The sequence below is a fragment of the Schistocerca americana genome, chromosome 3 (genome assembly GCF_021461395.2).
Source record: "Schistocerca americana isolate TAMUIC-IGC-003095 chromosome 3, iqSchAmer2.1, whole genome shotgun sequence".
In the NCBI taxonomy this organism is placed as follows: domain Eukaryota; kingdom Metazoa; phylum Arthropoda; class Insecta; order Orthoptera; family Acrididae; genus Schistocerca; species Schistocerca americana.
The window spans coordinates 580,060,169-580,082,491 of record NC_060121.1 but is presented as its reverse complement, the minus strand read 5'-3'; positions in this window follow the sequence as shown (position 1 = coordinate 580,082,491).

Below are 22,323 nucleotides of genomic sequence, written 5' to 3'. Positions count from 1 at the left end.
GCCAGCATAACGAACATCCGCTGTTTTTCACCCACTGATGTAAAAACACTTATGTATTTCTTTCCTTTGGCGTCAACTGTATAATCTGACGGCATGTCAAAATATTACGGGGCTTGGTCAGCATTTCCTATCTGATCAAGAAGGTATTGCTGTGCGCCGCTTGATTATGAAGCGCTGAAATTCGACAAGGTTTTCTTCATAACTTTTGCCAGCTTCTGTACAACCAAAGTTCGCCTCCGAAGTGAAAAACCCCAACGCTTCATAAACCGATGAATCCACCTGCGACTAGTCTTAAAATTTTCGCTTTTTTTGCTATTTAGAAAATTCATGTGCCTTAATTTTTAAAATTTCGTCGTTCATAGGCAGGAATTTCTGACGCTGTTGCTTAAGAAATTCATTTAAAATCACATCTAGTGCATGATATCGGCCACACTTTGCCCCATTAAATGTTTCCTGCTACTTGAATATTCAGATAATTTGTCTCTCTGCAGACGCCATCTCCTAACATTGCTCTCTTCAATCCCCTATCGTAGACCTGCAGCACGATTGCAACTTCGTTCCACAAAAGAAATAACTCCCCTCTTGAATTTGGCACTATAATGAAAGAGCTTCATTACGGTTCACTAACACCAACAAGCACTTCACAACCTTCCACAAGGCAATAAGTGCCGCTTTGTGAAATCTTAATGAGCGCCAGCGTATCAACTCGTGCAGCAATCCTAACGCCTTGTGCATTGATGGTATTTATCTGTAAAGAAATTTGTAATTGTTGCTACGAATATTTGAAAGTCTACAACATTCAAAGAAGAACAATACGGAATTTCTATTTCCTTCGTTGGATAATGCATGAAAATTCAGTGGTCGAACTCGGGGCAGAGATAAAAGCATGTCTGCCATTTGTTTTTTAGTTTATTTACTGACGCAGAGGTTTTGGCGCCAGTATTTATCTTTGTGCTTGCAAAGCATGCCTGTGTAGTGCTACATATATTCATTCGATGGCAGAAGTTAGTTGTGTCGGCACCTACCAACATTTTTTAGAACTTTGGACTCGATTCTAAGCCACAGGCGGTTATTTGGATTACAAAAAAAGGAAAAAAAGTGCGGCTTAGATTCTAGTAAATATTGTACTCTAGACTTTCTGTCAGTGGATCTGTACAGGCCTCTCCCAAAAACTTCTGGAAATTGTACCTAGGTTGTAGTGATACTAGAAGTATTTTCGAAGCTTATCAAACTGTTTCCCATTAGGAAACTACCGCAACAGCAGCATTTAATAGAATGACGAATATTTGAATGCAATAGGAAAACCAAAGGCAGTGCTATCAGATAATGGACCACAATTAATTTCAGAAATATGGAAGGAAGGGATCGAACAGAACGGCATTCAAGTGAAATATATTTCGGCATATCATCCTGCAAGTAATCCATTGGAGCATTATATACATGATTGAGGGAGAAAAAAGACTTACTAAGAAGAAAGTAAAAGAAACGGCGGAAGCTAGATCTAAAAGCTGTCATATGAGCTTTAAAGTGACCAACTTCAAAACTGGGGATTCTGTTCTCATAAAACCTCACAAAAAATCTAGTGAAATAAATCAAGTAATTTTTAAGTTCAAACATATTTATAATAGTCCCTATGAAGTGCAAGAAACTCTGCACACTAAAGCCTATTATCTCATATACCCTAAGTCAATGAAGCCATTACATGTTTGTAATATTGTAGATTTAAAACCTTACGTCCACAGAAATGAGTAACAAGGGCAACATAAAAAATGGAATTAGTCAAACAGTGTTTTGCTCTGTATGTTCTTGTTCATGATGTTATGTTGTCAAGTGTTGTTATGTTGGAATCTGATACATATCTATAAGTTTCAAAGTCGGAATAACATAATTGAATATACAAATCACATGTGAACTCCTGGATATGGGATACATAAGGATTGCATTTATTGAATATTGTAACATGATCAGGAGGGTTGCCAAATGTGTCAATTGGCAGACAAGGGTTGATGTTTAAAATACTGGAGGACTGCCAAATATGTCTATAGGCAGAATTAGGATGAAATGTTTGCATAGTGTACTGAGTATTATGCATTTCATAATGAACTATACAAATATTTAAATCAGAAGAAACATAGTTTTTTAATGATCATACAGTGCCAAATAGCTGTGGACTAACCATTTGCAATATAAGCTGTGTATGTATGTGATATGTAAATTCCTACATGTATTTTCCACTACATAGACACATGTATAGAATAGTATATACTGTATATTCAGAATGCAACAAATATTCATGTTTTTTTAGTACTTGATGGAATAGTGTTTATATAAACAGTTATGTTAAGTGACTTTTCATGCTTTCCCGACGGATCTGTTGCAAATACGCTTCTCGGGTTTGCCGCCGGATCGTATTGTGTAAATCGTACAATATTTCTTCGATGCAACTGCTCGACATCATCAGTCGCACCTTGTAGCAGTGACAGCAGCAGCTACCACCACCTGATGATGTCGAGCAGTTGCATTGAAGAAATATTGTACGATTTACACAATACGATCCGGCGGCAAACCCGAGAAGCGTATTTGCAGTTATGTTAAGTGTTTGTCGTGTAATATATTTGCAAAAAAGAAATTTTTGTCTTCAAGCACTGTTTTAAACTGTTATTGATATTTCATTGATGTATCGCTGTCAGGAAATCTCAATGAAAAATGAGGCATGTGTCACAATTATATCGATTAGATGTAGGATTATATTATGTAGCTGTGTATCTACAATAATGAAGTGTCTATTCTGTGTTATTGAAACTCCTTGATCTGTGGCAAGAAAATTAGAGTTTTGTAATGTATATATGAAAAAAGCAAAAGGATATGTTATAATGAGAGATTATTATAATATGAGGATGTTCAAAAAAATAAAATTTTTGTAGAAAGCTGGTTCATGATTGGGGCACTTGTATTTGTAACATGTAGAACTGTAGGGAAGTCCCGGCAAAACGGAATGTCACGATGTAAAAGGTGGTAGCCGTAGCACAGTACACTTAGACGGAGCTAAAAGAGGCAATTGGAAGCTGCTTTACAAAGAATTTGCCTCAGATGTGGATCTGGTTATTATTTGAAATTCTTGGCATAAAGGAATGGCTCTAATATGTGGAAAATCCGACGACAAGAAGAGGTTTTCATAGAGCATTCAGACATCAAGAGCCATGGGCACAGTTAACCGCCATGATGCTTGCCACCAATCTTTCCCACTGCTTCACTAACTTTATGCATTCAGTAATGTATATGGCCATGGATCAGTTAATTTACGTGTTTTTTAATAATAATTACAGAAGTATAAACTCGTATCTGGAACCAACCATATTTTCTATCCCGTTCACGAACCTGTGCAGGGTCCTCACCTAAGTGGTGCTAAAACCAAGTATCCTGATTTAGATGAACGATTCTTGCATTCAAGTGTTTACAAGTTATTTTTTGTCTAATGTAAAACGAGTAGTTCAAGTTACAGCTAAAACCACTGAAGTGAAGTTGGAGAGGTTTTTGCTTAAGTATCCTTATTTTATTACAAAACACAGTTTTGTAGGATTACACTGCAAGAGTGTGTAAATATTGTGGTCTAGAATACCTGCTTCACAGTTGATAAAACGACAAACAAGCTACACTCATTTTCAAAAATTGTGTTGTTTTGATTTCTATCATGAATGGTTCCTTTTTTAAGTTAATTAAGCCCATTGTTTTATTTTATTGTCTAGCAAAGTACATTATGAACTACAGCAAGTCAAGTGAATGATTAGGTATTTGAATTAGTATTTTCTACTGTGTAGTGAAACTATAGTAGTTTATGGGTGCCCAGTCATATTCTCCACCTATTAGAAGAAAAAATTAAACTATTACTGTTGCTAAGAATAACTTATGTATGTTCAGGAGTTTAAACAGTGTATTTATGATATTATTCACCTCATGTCCAAATTTAGTTCTGCACTTCATGCAGTAACATTTCAGTATTTGATTAAGTAGCTGTCATTAGTATGAGCTTGGTGCAAAATAATTTCCTATAATTTTCTGGTGTGTGCGTTATTGGTAACTGCTGCTAGTCACAGTTCAGAGTGCACTGCGTCAGTTGGTATCCTGTTGGCTATTCAAAGGGATATCTCAATGAAAGTAACTTCAATAACCAATATTCAATTTTGTTGAACTTGTATTTTCAAAGTAATGTGCCTGATTGGGCTAGCGACTCTTCATTTTCCTTACCATTCAATTACGATTTTACCACTTCCATTAATCCTCAAAGTTAAAGTCCGTTTGGTTTTTCCGCTAATTTCAGCAAATTCAAAATTACAGTCTAATAATTTGTCCATTAGATACACGCGCAGTCAATCTTCAAAATCCTCTCATTGGATAACATTACTTTGTTTCAAGTTAGAGTGATAATCGTTAGTGTTATAGAGTGAAGGAAGGAACGACTTACCACTAAACCAGCTTACCAACCGTGTGGCCACCAAGAGAGCACTGCCGCTTGTGGTGGTCACAGACCCACTATGAACCATGTTCCGCTGTTTGTAATGTCCAGGGCACAATAATGAATCGCGATGAGTTCAGTGTATCTATTATCTTTGAAAAATACTGTCTTTTCTGAAGTCTCATTGTGCGCTCCTTTCAGTTAATTTCTGAACTAAGCTGTGGCGGTTCTTTCTATCTATGGTCCAAATTTCACTGAACTATACTACCTGGCAGTGACAAATCATGCGAATGGTATTTTTCTACTTAACTCCTGCATAGCAGTGTACATATATATATATATATATATATATATATATATATATATATATATATACAAACTTTCGTAGTAAATGAGTGTATTAATCAGTAAAAATTGTATCATAAGCCCTACAGTAGTACCTGGCATTAGCTTTGAAATATTGAGTTGATGCATAAGTTCGTAGGGTTTTTCCCTAATTTTAATAAACACGACAGATACACATTACAGAGGCTTCAGTCAGAAATAATATATTCTCCTTCACTATTTAGATTAGTCTGCACACTGGGGTAATTTTTCGATTCTATGGCTTTAGAAAGCACGTGGTTTTGAGACGAAGAACTGGCCTGGCCAAAGTCGGAGCGCACTTTCGTTCGGAAAGGAAGTTCCTTGGAGATTGTTCGATAGATAGGGGAAAATGTGAAAATGTGAATGCGATCAAGATCAGGTGAGTAAGGTGGGCACGGAGTGACTTAAAAACCCAACTCCTGTGCAGTGTTCAATGTCAGTCTAGCAGAATGCGGGCGGGCCTTATCGTGGATTAGCATCACTTCCGCAGTCTTCCTGGTCGTTGTTCTTGGACTGTGTTTGTAAGACGTCCGACTAGCCGATAATAAGCATCAGCAGTAAAGGTTATACATCGGAAAGCAATTCACAGAACACCACACGGTCGTTGTTCCACCAGATGCATAACATTATCTTCTGTGGATGTGCGCATGTTTTTGGACGGGGAGTTGATGCTTCATTGGGGCTCAGGTATTCCTCCCTTTCTCTTATGCTAGCATAAAAAGAACGTTATCCGTCACTGGTGACGATCAGGATAGGACTGGTCGGTGTTGTTCACGAGCTAACTGCTGACGAGCAAGCAGAGATGTCCACTTGGCGATCCATGATTTTTGTGGCATAGAGCATGCTGGTACCCATTAACCCGAATTTCGAACCCTCCCCAATGCATCAAATGTCGCACGATGGAGGAATGATCACAGTTCATCACATTTGCCACTTCTCGTGTAAAGTGGCATGGATAGTTATGGATTAATGCGGTTTAATGATCTTCATCAGATCGCTATGGTCTGAAAGCGGAGAGTCACTAATGTCAAAACGATCCTCTTTAAAACGAGAATATCATTTTCTTGCGTGCTCAGCCCCGCGGCAATATCCACATGAACGGCCCATACTTTTTACGGGCTGCCTGCGGTACTGTCACCCTCTATTGAAACAAACCAGAATAATATGTCGGAAATGATCGGAATTCTCCGCTTGACACTCCATTTTCCAGCGTCTACAGCTCCAGTCACTGTCTCCACATGGAAAAATATAGACTTAAATGGCAACAGTGATTACAAATAAAAAAAGAGAATCGGTAAATAAACCCATAGCAACTGCAATGTCAACATGCAAATCAAAAGCGCTACGATTTTTTGCACCAATCTAATATATGGAGGAAAACTTGGCTTGGGACATTAACTAGTAATGTCCTTCCTTTTGCTTTCAGACTTCTAAACAGTGTTCATATCTATGGTTCACACAACTGACAGAATAGGAATCACGAAGAACTTTAAGTAACCACAATTTTGTTCCTACAACCTGTAATACTGTATTGTGAGCTTTCCTCTTGTATTAAACAGTCACGGCCTTAGCGCAAAGAATGGTTGAGTTTAAATATATTAGTGTCAACTATTATCCGTAAATTTTTCACTGAATCTCAATTTAGCATGTGTAGTACGGATTCTGCCTGAGTCCTTCAAATGGCACTTGAATTGTGTACATCGTTCTCTGTGAACAAAAAAGATTCAAAGAGATTAGTGCTGTGGCCACAGACCCTATCATATTTTTAGATTAGGTCTGCACTGGCTACTACCCGAGGCAGGCTTTTTATGTAGCCCAACAGTGACAAAGAATCTCTCAGAATTAAAGCTGAGTATCAATATTCCGCTACTGCTTATGAGCTGCCGAGAGCACTTGCCACCTTTTGTGCTCTCTCCCTTTTCCCAATTAAAGTCAAGAGCTATACATTGTATTATCGCGGTCCTAAATTTAAAGCTCATTTATACATTTTCTAGAGCTCTTTATGTTGCTCCAATAAAACAAAGAGCCTCTTGTTTCATAAAATTCAATTAATTACGCAGCAATTTTATTTTGAGTACCAGAAATAGCTTGACGACTTTTAAGTTAGCATTTCATTACTTTACACGGAAAGGAGTGCTCTCGCGTGGGTTCGGGCTAGATTTTACGCAAGGGTGGACGAAAAACCGAGGCATGTTCAAAAAATAAGTGCACTAGATTTTTATATCTTTTTAGAAGCAGTGTATTTGAAAAAGATATAGGATGTTGTTGAGTCTCTTGTTGACTGTTTTTCCATATAATGGCCATCCAGTTCAGTGCATGTGGTGAGCAGTGGCACAAGCTTCTTTATGCTCTCCTGCAAGAACTCTCCCGCCAGCTCCTTTCCTCACGTCAGAACCTCGATCTGCATCTGGTCGTCGGCTGAAAATTTAATTCCAGTCAGGTGTGCCTTTAGGAAGATGAAAATACGATAAATGGAATGCATGAAGTCGGTGGACTACGGGGAGGTGTGTTTAAAACATTCGAAGCAAATGGGTCTAAGAGCTTCTATGTGGCGTTGTCATGCAACAGGAACACTCCTCGCGTGACCATTCTTTTGTTTTGAATTCTATTTATGAATGTTTTAGTGTCTTACAATATCGTTGTGTATAGATGGTTTACCCCATGAGGTAGTAAAGACTCCTTTGAAAAAAAAGAAAAATTTTTTTGTTTACCACTACTACTACTAGGCTAACTACTGTTTAGCTCTACAGGACCTTTATACTGAAATGTTTCCCCACACCACCTTGTATTGCCTTTCTATGTGTGTGAGTAACCGTATGTTCACTGTTGTGGTTTAATACATACAGCGTACACAGGGCGATGTGTGAAACTGATAGCGATTACACGCTTCCGCTGTTGTAGAAATCTGCTCCAGATGCTGCAGATACCGTGTTGAGCTGGAAGTGGTAACCAAAGTACGGAGAAATATTCTTCAGAGCTATGTTGCATACCAATCAGATTGCTTTCAGTTCTGAGAAATGTCCAGGTACTATTATGGATTTGAATGATCCTTGAAGTGACTTCTTTTCCGAAGAAAACATCAAATTATTTCACTAGAACTGAATGCTCCCGTCGGAACTGTTCTCAAGCGGGTATTTATTAGTAAATCACAATAGAAGTATATCGCTGGGTGTATAATAACACGTACCTTCTTGAAATGAACTATGTTATATCGTTCTATTAACTGATTTCCTTCAATATACGCATATATTTTACAATGTGAATCAAATACTCGCAATGACGTCGATTCTTACATCACAAGAACGGCTCTCCTCTCCTAAAATTTTACTCTTAATAAGAACCAAAGCTCTCTCTCCTAAGGATAATTATGTGAGCACTGACCGCCACAGTGCAATAAACAATATCTTTGTCTCTCTCTCTCTCTCTCTCTCGCACTTTCACAGAAAGTTACGCTGCATGATACATTATATATGCCCCTCTTGTGGACGAACGTTTTTGGGCAAAAACAAACGCGAGGGTTCACACAACACTATATCGGTGATTGTTTATGACGCTGTATTAATGTTCACTAGAGTTTTAATGTCCACTATATTTCTTATGATATTTTGTTATTAGTGAATGACTATCTAAATGGAAATTACAGATCTGGGTGCATATACTGCTGAGAAAGCCTGTGCGGCTTGAAAATTCCTGATGCAGCTTATGTGCATAGCTTACTTGCTTGGTTTTATTCATTTGTCGAGGATGGCATGAGATGTGATCAGAAACCTTTTTCATCATCACTCAAAGCTTCTGTCACTCGCCTAGGGATGTCTCAAACGGGTAACCTAACCATTCGGCCAAGCCCCACAAAGGAAAACCAAGGAAAACCTCGGGGTAGATTTACCATCCTCGTATTTCTCATTTGCAAAGAAAATTAATTGAATTACAATGGAAAAAAATATTTACAATATGGATTTTTTTTAATGAATTGAAACACTGTTCACAAAAGAAACACAAAACTGTTAAGCTTCTGTGTCTTGAGGTGAACCGTTGACGCGTTGGTTTACGTCCATCCACGATTCCCTTCTATCTGTCATCTCCGGGTAACTGATTGAATTCTATTCCCATTTCACCGTTTCCGCGTGGGTATTATGGGTTTCCGCATATGGTTAACATGAAAATAAGAGTCAGTGTAAGTTCCGTGGAGAAGGTGTTTGATCTATGCTGAGCTGAAATAGAATCTAATCTAAAGTTCTTTCTAATTCTCTGTCCTGAATTCGAAATATTCGGAAGTCGTAAGGTGTTCTTCATTTCTATCAACAACCATAGAATGCACTATACACAAATCTAACCGCTGATGCCGTGTCAACTTATGCTCGTCATCTTTCAGATGGACTTTGACACTTGTTGATGTGCTTATAACTGAAAGGCATTCGCTTAGTTGGTAACTTCGCGAGCAACTATTGACATAACATAATTTACATACACAGGTATATTACAACAATAGTACAATTATAAAGACAATGTCCATCACAAAAGATTGAAACAAAGTAATAGGCACCTCTTTAAAAAAAAAAAAAAAAAAAAAAACTGAGAACGGGTTACCCTTTCCAAACAGCATGACTTCAGCTCAGCGAGTAAAAAAGCAAATACAAACAAACACTGACATTGTTAAATTGACATAGAAAAAATATCTGGCGATAGAGCAGATTCATTTGAGTCACTAACCCATGGTCATTATGCATTGTGAAACCTGATTGAAGTTACTATCAACTAAATAAAAAAAAAATTAAAAGAAATCATTCATACTACAGCTTAATTCTCTGCATACTGAAAAGAAAACTTATCTTTACAGTGGAAAACAAATACATAATGTCTGCATATCTCCCGTACATTATGCCTGAAAAGAAAAACTAACTACTAAATTACAAAAAGAAAGAAACTATTCTAAGTATGATTCATAGGTTTAATGAAAATTGTCTAATCAATATTATTTGATAAGAATAGTATCTTCATCTTCATAATCTTCAGTTATCATGAAATTGCTTTAACAAGTGATGAGGATACATTCCTTTCACCCTTCCATTCTTCACATCCATCAAAACATAAGTTCCTGGATGGGATATTTTGGTAATCACAAATGGTCCATGATACAATAATTGCCATTTTGTGATCTTCCTCTGTATAAGTGAAGCCTTAGGATGAGTTTTTACTAAAACTTGGACTTTCACTTTATATGTTTTTATTTTTCCAAGTCGATTGTCATAATATATTTTCCTTTTTCTTGCCTTGTCCATTATATTGAGCAAGGATTGTCATACTGTATTATGTAGGTCTATTTTGTTAATTGCTACTTCAGGAATTGGTCGAATCCAGTCATTCTATTGCTGTTTTTCAAACATCAGTTCGTGTGGGGTGTATTCTGTCGTAGTATGTGGCATATTGTTTACAATTTCCTGAAAATCGTGAAGATATCGATCCATTTGGGTTGCTGGTTGTGGCAATATGTTCTCATGAACCAGTTTAATTCATGAAAATTTCGTTCCACGGGATTCGCCGAAGGGTGGTACACTGATGTTAGAATTTGTTTTATACGACAACTGGTTAATGTTTGCCTCCAACGAAATCCGGTGAACAATGACCCATTGTCAGAAAGAATAGCCTCTGGTTTGCCTACCTTGACTATATAATCCTTGACCAACTTCTTGGCTATGGATGCAGCAGTAGCTGATTTTAATGGTAAAGTTAGACATACTTAGTGAATATATCAAGAAAAGCTACAATATATTTGCTTCCTCCCCTTGATGATGGTAGAGGACCACAGACGTCGGCCGAAATGATTGACAGCGGTTTAGTGGGTATAATTGGATGTAGGAAATCTTTCACACAATAATTTCCTGGTTTGGATAGCTGACAAATTTTACATTTCCTTAAGTGTCTGTGTACTGCCGCTTACGTATCCAACTTCTTTCCTTCTTGATTCTTCCTGACTAATCTCTCAACACTAGAAGTAACAGACTTCGCTGTGCACCTAGTAGTACCATGTGAGTCATTTTTGACCCACAGTTGAAATTCAGCGTTTTATACGTATTTTGGTGGTGTTTTCAGTGTCGCCATGTTGGAAATACATTGAGGAAGATTCCAAAATGCAATCAAACAATAATCTGATCTCTAAAGTGAATAGTACCCTCTCAAACATAAACTTTCAGAAATGAAGATTTTTTATTTTATACCTTACAGAAGAAATTCCTCAGTCTTTCATAAATAATTGTTAAAACAATAAGTGAAATAATGTTACGAAGTTTGTCTTTATAAAAATGCTGAAACAGAGCCGAAACATACTGTTTAGTTTATTACTAATAGTATTTTTACAGAGAAATAAGGTGAGTTACGAGTATTTCTGAAGGGTTCTGAAATGCAGCAAGTGACATAAGTTGTCTGTGAGCTTTCTTGCTTACTGCACATCAAACAACTAAAATATTACAACAAACAACTTAAGTCTATAATTTTAAACATTGGAAATATTTAGGAACAAAGAGTTAATAAAGAATCTCTAAGGAGATATTGGCTCACTGGAGCCGCGCGGGATTAGCCGAGCGGTCTGAGGCGCTGCAATCATGAACTGTGTGGCTGGTCCCGGCGGAGGTTCGAGTCCTCCCTCGGGCATGTGTGTGTGTGTGTTTGTCCTTCGGATAATTTAGGTTAAGTAGTGTGTAAGCTTAGGGACTGATGACCTTAGCAGTTAAGTCCCGTAAGATTTCACACACATTTGAACTTTTTTTTTTTTTTTGGCTCACATGTAAGACAATTGACAGATTTTGCACACGCACTTATTGTACTTGAACCATAAGTTTGATGCCTTATTCCCTTTCTGTTGTTTGCAAGAAACCTGCAGTGGACAATGCCTTCTATTTCCATACTGGCCAGCGTCGGTACTGAAGGCAGAACAGGGAGATTGGCTCCTCTCTACAAGCTCTGAAGATGAAGTCTCGGGTGAAATCTTCTTTGAGGTAAGTAAATGAAAACCTGTGTGAAGATTGATCATTCCAAGGTGAAGAATATTGTAAAAGACATGCACAGACCGTCTGTGGGTACCAGCTTGGACACTGTTTAGTGTTTAGCCATTTGGTCAACTGTATCGACTTCTCCCTTGGTTTCACTATAAACTTCACAGTTTCTGTAAGTTTCTTCTTCGTATTCTCATTCCCTGATATTCAGCATGTATGTTACTCAGAATAAGGACTTCTTTCTTTTTCGCTTCGCATAGCTGAGACGTTTGCGCCTAACTTGTACAAGTGTGTTGCATACAGTGGATCGTCTTCCATCCGCGCCACAGAGTGCCACCTGAATTTGTTCCTTATTGTTTTACGGAGGTGAAGAAGTTGACAGTCGTGAACTTAGTACTGCAGCTGAGGAATGGCTGTGCCAGCCTCATAATGACATATGACCAAGAACCTTGCTTGGAACACGAGTTTCAGGTTTGCCACCGTAAGGGAATCTTGTCACGAAGCAGCGCCTGTCAGCATCACACTGTAGTCAGTGTTTTGTCTGGAAAGGTTTACTCAGCACGTACTGCATGAATGGGCAGCTGCTCTTTCAATCATACAATTGCTTGTCGACAGGCATATTCTCGCCTGGCTTGTAGCAGGCATTGCAATTGTTAGTAAACAGGATCCATATTTCTGAAGCAAGGCAGATATAGGATCAAACCTAAGGTGACTGCAAATTTCCGCAAATCTGTTCCCTGACATGGTGTTGTGAAAGGAAGGAGGTCCCCTTTTATTGCTCAATAGGTCTTTCTGTGAAATAACCTGAGCGCTTTATGCTCGATAATGTAGAGTGATCCCAATGAAAGAAACTAGTTATTTCAGGCTTAGGGGCCACGCAGTATTACCACCTGTGCTGTGAGCCTTCTCTTCAGAGTGCTTTTGTTATCAATTTCAGGATCGGATCGCTGGCATATATCCGCAATGCAGAGAGTCGCTAGACGTCTACAACATGTCGTTTTGCGTGTCCTGTCACTGGGTATCTCTCGCAACACACACTGGGCGCTGCGCCTACCTACAGTGTCGCCTGGCTCAATCTGTGTCCACTGGGTGCCAGGGAGTGGATGCCACACGGCGCTGCCTCTTCCTCGTCCACGATGACCTGCTGCACCATGTCTGGCACCCATTGTATTGCAGCCACGTCCACCTCTCACCGCTCCGTTAACTGCACTGACCGCCACGCCATCGCCGTCTTGTCAGTCTTCCACAACACCAGCAACATCGACATTGTTAGCTGGAAATTGAATCACATGTCAAAATTCTTTGATGAGAGGTAGGGAATAGTGACAAAAGACTGGCCATGAGGCAATTTGGCTTAAGTATTACATGAGATGATCAGTGATATAGCGTTTGAGTATTGTATAAAGATTTATCCGACCCCATTGGGTAACTCACCAATAACTGCTCTTCCCCGCCGTCCTTCTCCTTGTCGAAGTCCCCATCCTGCACTACAGACGCGTTTGGCTCATCGTTGGGACGGACGTAGATGTCTTCAGGTAGATTCTGTAAATCCGACACTTAGAGAATGGAAAGAAGAAAGCCGTACAGTGCACTGTGCACTCATTGGTCCAAAAAATTATGTACAATGTTTGATTTTTACGTTGTACAAGAGGCAGGTCACCGTCAGACGGACCTTATTACATTTTCTGTTCATTTTATGTGTCTCAATCACTTGAGTCAGCAATTTTTATTGGAACAAAACAGTCGGCCTCCTCCACACTCGTCCCCTAACGGATTCATCACTTGACTGTGTCGGTGAAACGTTCTGCAGATAGTAGAGAATCTCGGCCTCCGTAAGGCCACGTCGTCCCGCCAGCGTAGCTTCAAACGCGAACTCCCGAAAATAAGCTGGAAGCTCACGTCGCTGGCGTCTGAACTGCCTCAGCCTGCTCAGCGTGAGCACAAACAAAGGAATATTGACAGGGAACTTCTGCACGGACGACGCGCCTGACATCAGCTATCATGTAAGACAAGTATTAGCAGTGCCCCAGCAGCGGAGTAGGAGGGGGCGAGGCTTCTCCATTGTATAATATATTACTCTGTGGCTTCCCAGTGTCACTTCATAGTCAGCCAATAGAGAACGGAGAGCCCCGCCAATGTAAAGTGTCACCCGACCCCACAATTTTTCGTATTTCACTTACGTTTTGGCCCAAAGTGTCATAATGAACATCTCGTGAATAACGTTGAGGCACACCTCGAAACTATTTAGTGTCTGAAAACCGGTGTTACTGATATGAAATTGCTTTAAAATGCGTATGAATAAAAAATGATAAACTCTATACTATTGGTATAACAGGTATTTCAAGGTGAGATAGGGGGATGAAACTTCGGTGCGTTGCATAACCCCATAAATTATGAACAGTCAAGGGAGAGTTTGGTCTTGCGATTCTTATGAAGGGGGATATGGCCCCTGAAAGACCTTCGTGGGTAAAAAATGACCCACGTTGTACTTCTAATGTTAAACTTGAGTCTACTCTTCATCACAACTACAATGTGACCTGACTCCATATCTCCTCCTTGGTACGCTTTACTATCCAGTATCTCAGATCGGAATCTCAGTCTGGCCACGATGTAATGTAACAGAAATCTTCCCGTATAACCTGGCCTTTCCCAAGTATAACTCCTCCTCTTGTGACTCTTGAAGAGAGTGTTCACTGCTATTAGCCAAATAGGAATTAAAGGGTAGGAGAGGATACAGAGATTGTACTGGGGTTGAAATCGAGGTGGGTGAAAACGGAATGGACTGGGTTTCAGAAGCAGATGAATTGTTTATTGAGGCAGAATGTGGAGTTGGTAGCAAGGGAAATTTGTTAGAGCGTATTGATATGCATCATTCCATTGGCAGATTGGCACATTCCATGTGTTATTCATAACTCTCTTACATTTATTACTATCTTTATTGTGTTACCATCAGTTAACAAAATATTTAATATTTCTCATAATCAATGTCAGTGATCGTCTGGACTATACTGTTTTTTATCTTTCCTAGTGGCTATTTTTTATGTAATAATGTCTATTGTTTACTTGGAACAGTTATGAGCCATTCTGGGATTACGGCCTGGGCCAGTAACTTGGTGTCTGGCTGGGCCCGTTGTGAGTTGCAGCCTGCCTTTCAGAAGACAGACGTGACCACTAGTGGCAGGTACCACTCGACAGTCCAGGCACTACATAGCACGCATGCCAGGAAATCGCGTTCCGGTAGTTTCTTGAATAATGCGCACCGATGCTGGATGGGGTTTGGGTGTGCATTCACAGAAGTCATGTTACATAACATTATGGACACCTAAACTCTCAATGGATCTTACTTTTTTAGAAGCGGTGCCAACTGACTAAAACACAATTCACAGAAACTTTGTTTTGTGTTGAGTAACTTTCCAAGAACACTGTATAGGGCAAGTCAGTAACATAGAGTGATACTGCATTTTGTACGATGTGAAGGAGCTGCATTGTGAAAAGTAATTATTTTCCCTTTGTGGAGCCTTAGGCCGAGTTTCTGGTCCCACTTTACCCAAAAGTTATAAGAAGGTTCCTCATTGGTTACTCCTACAGAAAGCAGAGCAGCAGAAGTAAGGACGTCACTTTCTGGAGAATATAGATGTGAAGATGAGCATATTGGCTGAAATGAAAATGTTTACTGAAGAGTGGGTGATTAACTCAGAATTGTATATTAACTGTTTGCTTGCGTGTGATGTGATTGATTAACATTGTAGAAGGTTTGTTAAGTAGGCATGTTGTTGCTTTGATGACAAAAATACCATTGGTGAGCATTTTTGTAGCTTTCCTAATTGGCACGTGGAAAATGTGTGGACAAAAAACTCAGGTGCTGGTAGAGAACACATCCCCTAGAGATGCAGCGCGAACACAATGGTTGGAGATATCTAATGAGACGCATCGTTAGGCTACACGGAGGAGAGGGCAGCTGCAGATGTACAGAGGCGCTGTTCCAGCGGTCGGCACCTGATGTGTTACGGTCTGCAGTAGGTCACAGCGTTCGCAACTCTTCGTGCTACCGAGTGTTGATTAAGGCGAGAAACTGCAGCGTGGATTAGCAAGGTATGAGAATTACGGAGCGTTTATAGTCCAGTTGTTAGGATCAATTATAATCCGAGAATATTATGCTTATCTCAAGCGACTGAGAACACATTCATGAATCATTCAGTGATGGTATTTGCATGTGGTGGTTTTTCATTATTGACACAGATTTAGGCAACCAATGTTACCCCGTCCCCCAGCCCGCACCTCCACACCATGGGGATTAGTCTTTCACTACCTCGTTCATAGATTACGGTTTGGTTCCATTCTTCTGAAATATCTAGTCTTTTTCTGGGACATTAACTGTTACATTAATATTGTTCCATGTCAGTACCTGGAACCGGCCGTGATGGCTTAACGGTTCTAGGCGCTTCAGTCCGAAACCGCGCGACTCCTACGGTCGCAGGTTCGAATCCTGCCTCGGGCATGAATGTGTGTGATGTCCTTAGGTTAGTTAGGTTTAAGTGGTTCTACGTTCTTGGGGACTGATGACCGCATATCTTAAGTCCCATAGTGCTCAGAGTCATTTGATCCATTTGAACCATCAGTGAATGTCAATTTGCATATTCTCAGTTTTTGTATTCTCTGCGTTTACTAAGATTGAATGGAGCATGTAATGACTTCTGATTCATGTTTATGTTTGCAGGTAACATAGTAATAAACAGGGTTTAACACAGACCTTTGCTTCATTTCATAGTTAGATTCAGCCTGTATGTTATCTTTTATGAGCTGCATTACGCATGTCACTTGTCTGCTAAGATCACCCTCTCTTATTAATTACTCATCGTGACACCACGTTCATTATATTCATATGAGCCCACGGGGAGCAGTCTGACTATTGAGCAGTCCTACCATTGAGACTTATTATGAACCTCACAGGAAGTTCACCTGTACCCTCAGACAAGGAACTGGTCATGCCCATAGAGAAATTTGGTATCTTTGGACATTCTGATCTGTAGTCAAAAGTTATGGCATAGAATTTAGGATTCTGTACAGATTCACTGGCTGAAATTTTAAGATCTAATTGAACACTTACGGTGCCTGAGATAAAAATTTTAATGAATTTTAGTTGTATCAAAAATTAATTTTAAACTGAAGAAGAAACAGTTTGCTAAGCGTAACAAACAAAGATCTGTCGATGATAGTTCTCGACAAAATTAACCTTGCACAGAAATCATTATTCAAGGGTACCAGACTGGATTTCGACCAAATCATTCCACAAATGACAATCTGTTTAGTCTACAGCAGAACTCTGAGAAATACTGAGAATTTCACAAAAACTTTCATTGTCTGTTAATGAGCGATACAGTGACAGCAATCACTGAAATAGCTACTAAACACACAAAGATAATTTAGAATACCCAGTAAAATGTGTGCTGCACATGTTAGTCCCGTACTTAGCCATATTTGTAATTTTTCCTTTCGGAATGGTCAGTTTCCTGAACGATTAAAGCACTTAGTAGCAAAGCCGCTTTATAAAAAAGACAGGAAGTGATAATGCAGACATTTTTTGACCTAATTCTATGTCAACAGCGTTTGTAAGGCTACTGAAAAACCTGTGTTTGTAAGGACAATTGATCATTTTATATCAGATAATTTGCTATTAAATGTACAGTTCGGCTTTAGAAGTCGTTTAACATCTGAAAATGCTATATTCTCTTTTTTCTATGAGGTAATCGATGGGTTAAACAAAGTGTTTCGAACGCTAGGCATATTTTTTGATTTAAATAAAGCATTTGATTGTGTGGATCAAAAAATATGGCTCCAGAAGTTGGATCATTACGGAATACAGAGACTAGCTCAATTTGGTTTATCTCTTACTTTAAAACAGACAGCAAAACGTCACGATTCACAGTGTTGAGAATGACTGAGTGGGGTATGGTCAAATAGGGGTGCCGAAGGGATCAGTGTTGGGGCCACTCCTGTTCCTTATTTATATACATGATATGCTCTCTAGTATTATGGGCAACTCTAAAATATTTCTGTTTGCTGATGACACTAGCTTGGTAAACGTTGGCTCGGTTTCAAATAGTGCAGCTTATGACATAAGGTCATGGTTTGTAGAAAATAAACTAACGCTAAATCAGAGTAACACTCAGTTTCTACAGTTTATAACACACAATTCAACAAAACCCGACTTTTTAATTTCACAGAATGGGCATATGACTAGTGGAACTGAACTTGTAATTTCTGGGTGTTCAGTTGGATAGTAAACTGTCATGGAAAGCCCACATTCAGGACCTTATTCAAGGACTTAAAGCTGCCATTTTTACTATTCGAACGATATCTGAAGTAAGCGATCGTTCGACACGAAAATTAGTCTACTTTGCTTATTTTCATTCGGGTATGTCGTATGGTATTATATTTTGGGGTAACTCTTCCCGTTCTAAAAGGATATTTTTGGCTCAGAAACGGGTGGTTCGGGCAGTAAGTGGTGTAAGTTAGAGAACCTCTTGTCGACTCCTGTTCACTAGTCTGGGTATGTTGACATTGGCATCTCAGTGTATATATCATTTACTGTCGTTTCTTGTTAACAATATCAGCTTTTGCCCAAGAATAAGCAGCTTTCACTCAGTTAATACTCGGCAGAAATCCAATCTCTATTTGGATCGGACTTCCCTAACTGTTTTGGAGAAAAGTGTGCATTATACTGCTGCATACATTTACAATGAGTTACCACTAGAATTCAAAAATCGTATCAGTAATTCGCGCGCTTTCAAATCTAAACCGAAGAGTTTCCTCATGGGTCTTTCCTTCTATTCTGTTGAGGAGTTCCTTGAAAAATTAAAATGATTGTTATTCACGATAAAGAATGACAGCCAAAAACAGTTTCTGTGGCAGCCATGTTTAAAATCTTGATATGATTGTTATGTTATATTGTTGATCGAGTTTGCTTAAACTTATGGCTTGACTTTTTTAGGTTCATAAAGATATTATTTTTGTCTGTTATTACTTTTATGTTGTGGTTCCAAGTACTGATACTTCCACAACCCTGGAGAATTGCTCCTCAATTTGATCGTACGGAACTTGACATACGAATTATATATATATATATATATATATATATATATATATATATATATATATAATATATATATATATATATATATATATATATATATCAGTAGGGAAAATCAGAGTATCGATATCCCGCAACTTCCCAATCGAATCAGGCTTAGACAAGGAGATGTTCTTTCATGTGTTCTGTTCAACCTTGCATTGCGGAAAGTGGTTCGAGAGAGTAATTTACAGCTGTACAATGGCCTCTGATTCGAACACAGTGAAATAAAACTCCAGTCACAGGCAGATAATGCAGTCTTAGTCAGTGAAACAGAAAAAGGGCTGAAGGACATGTAACGATCTCTGAGGCACAGTGCCGACAAAATGAATCTTTTGATAAACCAAGAGCGAACATAATATACGAATATAGGTCGAGTCATAACACCAAATCCACACTTTGAAATTGACCACAATTCTAGATTCAGAAAAGTTCTTCAGTTTACATACCTTAGATCGCACTTCAGCAGTAAAAACATCATAACACAGGATGTAAATGAGAGAATAGGTTCAGGATCAAGAAGTCTGTACGCTCTAAGCAGCCCACTCACAAGTAAGGCTTGGTCAGTCACCACAAAGGTGAAGATACATAACAGTATTATCTGTACCGTAGTACTGTGGGTCTCGGGAAGTTAGATACTTACCAAGAAAGAAAGAGCAAAACTGAATGTTTTCAAATAAAAGTTATGAGAATAATCTGGGGACATGTGTAGAAGAATGACATCAGGAGAGATCAAAGGAAATCCATCGGTTAATTTAACAACCCACTATCGACAGAAATTAAAATGTGGTAGACTGTTATCGGTTGGGCATGTCGCTAGAAAGGAAACCAACAGAATTCCTAAGAAGCCATTTGAGGGCACTCTCTATCGAACAAGACCATTGGGCCGACCTCGCATACGGTGGAAAGACGACACAAACAAGGATGTCGCAGCATTAGAAATCCCTGTAGGGTGAAGAAAGACAGCGAGAGAGAAGAAGATGGAAACAGATCGTTGATGCACCGTGTGGTCTACAGCAGGGCCAGTGACCACTGGAAAGAAGAGGAAGAAATAGTTATATCTTTCATTCGAAGCAGACATTCGGAAAATTTTAAGTTCTGTTGCTTGTGCATGTGGTTAATTCATGTAATTTCTTGCAGCAACCTTTTGGTTTCTCTTAGTGTTGTGAACGGCTTGTCATTTGTATTGCACGTTTCGAGAAGTAATTGATTCAGTAATTACAGTGATTACTGAAGTGCGTTTTGAGTAAGACAATCAAATTAATATCATGTTTCATCTCTGGATATTTGTGTTGATGTGCTACGTGTGTTTTGCATACCAAAAATTTGTAGGCTTGCCAGGAGATTCCTAAATTGACTTGGAAATGTGCAAATAGTTTCGATAGAATAAGTGTTGTAATTTGGAGAGTGCAAACAATGGGATTAATATGGAGAGTCAAGAAAAAATTAATCACATGGCCAATCTTAGCAAGTCGCATCAAGATGAAAGTAATTTAGAGAACTTAGACTGTGAGGATGATGATCTGTCAGGAGCGCAAAATATTGTGGACAGCTTTGGTTCCGCCGTTAACAAGGACCATGGCGAGGCCTTGCCAGCAACATGAGAACCTGCTGTCAATGAGGACGAGGAAATGGTATCTAGTGTCGCAGGTCATGAGTTGGCATCACCTACACCTGTTCTACGGATGAAGAGTTCTTAAAAATAAATATAGCAAAAAAAATTGATATGATAAGTAAAAGGAATGGCGAGAAAAGTAAACATACCCCGGATAATCGAACAAAGATATCTGAAGACTTGCACGATCATTGGTGACTATGCATGCGGTACATAGTCGGACCACTGATTGTCGTATCCATTTGAAGATATCTGACATGTTGTCAGTGGTACCAGTAGGAAAGAAAATTACAGCGACGAGGTTCTCTTCTGTTTTATCAACGGTTTCATACGTCAGCTGCTTCATATGCCCCAACAGGAAGAAATCCGGACACGCGAAGTCAAGTGACAAAATCACATAACCACTTCGGACGATCCATAGATTCCCAAAGGTGGCTCGCAAATCATTTATTGCAGAAATCCTGAAATGAGATGACGACACATCATGCTGGAAGTACATCCTTTGTATAACATTCAGAGACACATCCTCCTGCAGTTTTGGTAACACATTTCCCACGAATACGTGATATATCCGTCCATTGAAGTGAACTGGACACACTCAGAATACGGAATCGTTGTTTATGAACACAAGGTCGAATACCTCGCGGATTTATCTATGACCAAACACGCGAACTGTGGATACTGAAACATTCTTCATGAGTAAACAAAGCCTCGTTGGAGTACAGGACCTATACCGGACGTAAGGAGTGTAGGGTAGACTGTGATAAAACCATTGGGCAAACGGTAGGTGTTGTCGAATATATTTAGCTGCTAATGCTGCCACGCGCTGAAGATTGAAAGGATGAAATTACTGGTCATGTCACACATTCCACACAGGACTTTGTCCGGCGCTAAGGATATGTGCAATACGTCGCGTACTTGTAGAGGGAGTGCCTTCAACATGCCGCAGAATCTCGTCTTTCATGTCTGGAGTTTGCACTTTTCGATTCCGATCTCATGCATACTTATAAGGAAACTGCCTGTTTCGCATAGGAGGGGATGCAGACGTCCGAATGTTTGGTGTTATGGAACACATTGGTTGGAAAGAAATGGTTCAAATGGCTCTGAGCACTATGGGACTTAACATCTGTGGTCATCAGTCCCCTAGAACTTAGAACAATTTAAACCTAACTGACCTAAGGACATCACACACCTGCGACCGTAGCAGTCGCGCGGCTCAAGACTGAGCGCCTAGAACCGCTCGGCTACCGTGGCCGGCGGTTGGAAAAAAGCTCTCGATACTGTGTCACTGCAGCTCGTCAATTTCCAATCACATACCCTTGTACCAGACACACGTGTACCATTTCAGCGTACGTAAGCCGTTCCCAGTTCGCTGTTATTGTCATATGGAGTTCATGATTGCGACTGCTTTGGTGTGTTTACATGGAAATCACCGTTATTGTCAAAAGGCGCCGACGCTTGCGAAAGAATCGGTACTTCCGAAGTAGATTTCAGAGCCAACAATTCGCAGACTTCAGATCCAACATTGGTTCGAACAGCAGTTCTGAATGTAAGTACGTATTCCCAGTAAGCAACCCTACACAACAGCTTACATCAGCACCACTAACATAATGTTTCTTAATATCACAATATGACTTTAGAAATCGTATGTTCCGTATTTAAATATATTTGTTTTGTTACGCTCTATCTCCTGTACCAATTTGAGTAAACAGTTTCGGGACAGCCTTTACGGATTTCTTTATCCTTAGCTAATGTGAGAAGTTCAAGAAAG